The sequence below is a fragment of the Arachis stenosperma genome, chromosome 10, assembly GCF_014773155.1.
Source record: "Arachis stenosperma cultivar V10309 chromosome 10, arast.V10309.gnm1.PFL2, whole genome shotgun sequence".
In the NCBI taxonomy this organism is placed as follows: domain Eukaryota; kingdom Viridiplantae; phylum Streptophyta; class Magnoliopsida; order Fabales; family Fabaceae; genus Arachis; species Arachis stenosperma.
In genome coordinates this window covers 87,799,977-87,804,010 of record NC_080386.1, presented here as the reverse complement: position 1 = coordinate 87,804,010, position 4,034 = coordinate 87,799,977, and the positions used below count along the sequence as shown (strand labels likewise).

At 40.6% G+C, this 4,034-nt stretch overlaps 1 non-coding gene across 1 annotated transcript; it reads left to right on the top strand.

The window, feature by feature from the left end:
* Positions 1 to 1,542: 1,542 nt before the first annotated feature.
* On the top strand, positions 1,543 to 1,649 carry LOC130958708 (small nucleolar RNA R71). The gene has a single exon (XR_009077816.1). It is a non-coding gene; the product is annotated as a small nucleolar RNA R71 (small nucleolar RNA).
* Positions 1,650 to 4,034: the final 2,385 nt, after the last annotated feature.

Below are 4,034 nucleotides of genomic sequence, written 5' to 3'. Positions count from 1 at the left end.
AGTGCTCTGGCTGTGGCTAAGAATGGCCTTCCTAGAATGATGGGGTGAATAGGATTCTCATCTATTTCCAGGATGACAAAGTCTGTAGGGAGGAAGTAGTTCCCAACCTTCACTAACACATTCTCAACCACTCCTATTGCCTGTTTTTGAGTTTTTTCAGCCAATTTAATGATTACATCTGTGGGTGTTAGCTCATTGATTTGAAGCTTTTTCATGAGGGATATAGGCATTAGGTTGATACTTGCTCCCAAATCACAGAGTCCCTTATCAATCATTATTTCTAATATAGCACAGGGAATGTGGAAACTCCCTGGATCCTTCTTCTTTGTGGGTGGCTCTGTTTGAATGAGAGCACTACAATCCCTGTTCCTCCTTATTATTTGTCCACCCTTCAATGAACTCTTTCTGGCTAGTAGCTCCTTTATATATTTGATGTAGGAGGGCATTTGCTGGAGGGCCTTAGTGAATGGTATATTTACATCAAGAGATGCAAACATGTCAAGGAACCTTGAATATATTCTCCCTGCTACACCACCCTTAAGCCTTTGGGGAAATGGTGCATATGGGTTCAATATCTCCCTTTTCTTCAGCTCTTCCTTGAGTGTGAGTAGGGGTGCATGGTTTCTTTCTTCATGGTTTCCATTTGGACTGTCTTGGAGGTGTTCTACTTCCTCCATACTCCTCTCATCACTTGTGGTGATCATCTTACATTCTTCCCACCTTACTTTCTTTGGTTCTTCTTTTGGATTCTTCTCCGTGTCGCTGGGAAATCCATCAGTGGGCTTGGAAATTTGTTGAGATAGATACCCTACTTGGAACTCCAGTCTCTTGATGTTTTCCCCTTGGTGTTTGATATTGGCTCGTACTTCTTCCTTAAACACCTTATTGTCTTGGACTTCTTTACATATATCTTCAAGTAGAGTCTCAATCTTTGAAAGTCTATCCTCGGTTAGTGATGATGGATTGAGATTAGGTGGTTGAGAAGGGTGGTTAGGTGAGTGTTGATAGGATCTTTGTGAGGTGTGTTGGTGAGTTGCATTGTTGTTGGAATTGAAGTTGTGGCGTCTCTGGTCTTGGCCTTGGTCTTGTTGATTCCCCCATCCAAAGTTAGGATGATTTCTCTATCCCGATTTGTATGTTTTAGAGTATGGATCACGGATTTGTCTAGGTGAGTTTCCAACATAGTTGGCCTGTTCCCAATCACCTTCTTTTCCTATATTCACTCCTTCTTGAGCTGGTGATGAAGTGATGACTGCTGCAACTTAGTTTTCCTCCACCTTCTTGGTAAGATCTGCTAGCTGCTTGGTGATCATCTTATTTTGAGCTAGCAATGTATCCATGTGGTTCAGCTCCATTACTTCTCGAGTGTTGCTTCTTTCAGAGGCATAGAAGTAGTCATTCTCAGCTACCGTCTCAATGACATCTATGGCTTCTTCAATGGTTTTCTTCTTGTTTAGAGAGCCCCCTGATGAATGGTCTACAGCCTTCTTTGATTCATAAGAAAGACATTCATAGAAAATGTGAAGTTGAACCCATTCATTGAACATATCTGGTGGGCATCTTCTTGTTAAGTCCTTGAACCTCTCCCATGCCTCATAGAGAGTCTCACTATCTTGTTGCCTGAAAGTTTGCACCTCAGCTCTCAACCTGTTATTTCTTTGAGGAGGGTAGAACCTTGCCAAAAATTTGTTCACCACATCTTTCCAATTTGTTAAGCTCTCCTTTGGGAAGGATTCAAGCCACTTGGATGCTTTGTCCCTGAGCGAAAAAAGGAACAAAGCAGCCTATAGACATCCGGGTGGACTCCATTAGACTTTACAGTGTCACAAATTCTCAGGAAGGTGGTAAAATGTTGATTGTGATCTTCTTGAGCACTTCCTCCAAATGAGCAATTGTTCTGAACAAGGGTGATGAGCTGGGGTTTTAATTCAAAGTTGTTGGCATGTATGGTGGGCTTTTGGATGCTACTTCCACAGTTTCCTGGATTTAGATTGATGTAAGAGCCTAGAACTCTCCTCTCTTTCCCAGCATGATTTGTAGGGCCTTCTCTAGCATGGTTGTGAGCTTCTTCTTCATGATTGTTTTCCAAATTCTTCCTCCATGTTTGTTTCAAAATATTCTTCTTCTTTCTCAGCACCAACAACTCATTTCCCTCTTGCTTCCCTCCTTAGTCTCCGGAGGGTTCTTTCAAGTTCTGAATTGAAGGAAATTGAAGCTCCTCCTCTTCTCCCTGTCATACAACTAACAAAGAACACAGCAAGAGATGAAATGAAGAGATTATTCTTGTTAGATTGATTGTTAGTGTGAATGATGCAAGTTATCAAATAGTTAGTGGGTTAGTGAGCAGAATTGTAAATAATAACAAAGAAAGAAAGAAAACAGAGAGGGTATAGAGGCTGAGGAAGAAACTAAACAAACTGAAGATAAACGACTGAATAAAGTAAAGAAACAAAGGAAAAATGCTCAATCTAGTGAACTTTCAACTTAATCATTGTTGATACAAAATCAATCCCCGGCAACGGCGCCATAAACTTGATGCACAAAAATTTGTCTCGCAACAAATTTCCCTTCGGCAAGTATACCGAATTATCGTCAAGTAAAAACTCACAATAGAGTGAGGTCGAATCCCACAGGGATTGATTGGTCAAGCAACTTTAGTTGGAAGAGTATGCTAGTTGAGCTAAATAGAATGTAGTTTGAGAATTGCAAAAAATTAAATGGCGGGAAAGTAAATAGCAGAAAATAAAGTGCAGAATCTTAGATGGGGATTTGGGGGAATGAGCATGGAAATAAATGACAGAAAGTAAAGAGAATGGGTAAGATCAGAAATGGGGAATTCATTGGGCTCAGGAGATGTTGTATTCTCTGAATCAAATTCGTTTTCATCTCTTCCTCAATCAAAGCATCTATTGATCTCCTTGGCAATCTTAGGTGATTGGGTTCCAATTCCTTGGCAACCCAATCTCTCTAAGCTTGAACAATTGCGCAATTCCTTGATTTAATTGCTCATGGGAAGAGATGAAGTGTGGTCACTGATTATACCACATGTATTTCAAAATCAAAGTGTTGGGAAGATTACATGTCACTATATCCGCCCAGACCCCAATTTAGTCCAACATGAGAAAGCATTTCTAGCATGATCTTCTCATCCCTTTTCAAGCCTCAGAGGAGATCCAATTATGGAGAGTTTCTTTTCCAAGACAACTAACCAATTGAATTAAGATCGAAAGCTTTCTAGTAAATCAAAAGAGCTCCCTAACCCAATGAAAGGGGTTTAGTTGTTCATAGCTCTAGAAATAGAAAATGGCATAAAATATTACATGCTTAGCTAAAAGTGCAGAAAAGTAAATATACAGAGGGTAGTTCTCCAAAGTGCCAAGCTTGTCTATAGTTCAAAACTACTCCTATATATACTAATCTTCTTGATCTTCTAGTGAGTTCTCCAAGTCCTGGATGTGGGCCTTATTAGATCTTGAGTTGAAGCAGTTACAATCTTTAGTGGGCTCAGCTTGCAGAAAAGTGCGAGTTAGGCATGGGCGTTAGTGATGTTAACATTAAGTGAGATTGTGGGTTCAAGAATGTTAGTGGCAATCACCTTTTTCACTAACATTCCAACCCCATATAGCCACGTTAACTCCAACGTTAGTGGCACTAACGTGACTACTAACGTTGCCTTATGAACCTTCGCAAGCATTATTCTAACTCACCTTTCGCAATAACGTTGCCTTGTGCCCCTTGTCCCTACGTTAGAGTTCACGTTAGTGCAACTAATGTTGCTCTTAACGTGGGTATGCCTCATCTTCGAGAGCGTTAGTGACACTTACCTTTATCACTAATGCTCCAAGTGCCCCTATTCTCCACGTTAGAGCTCACGTTAACTAAGTTAACGTAGTAGTGAATGCTATATCCAACGTTAGTGACAAAGGTGAGTGTCACTAACGTTGGCATTGTTCCTCTCTTCCACGTTAGAGTTCACGTTAACTAAGTTAACGTGACTCTTAACGTGGCTCATTGCCAAATTTTGGAGCGTTAGT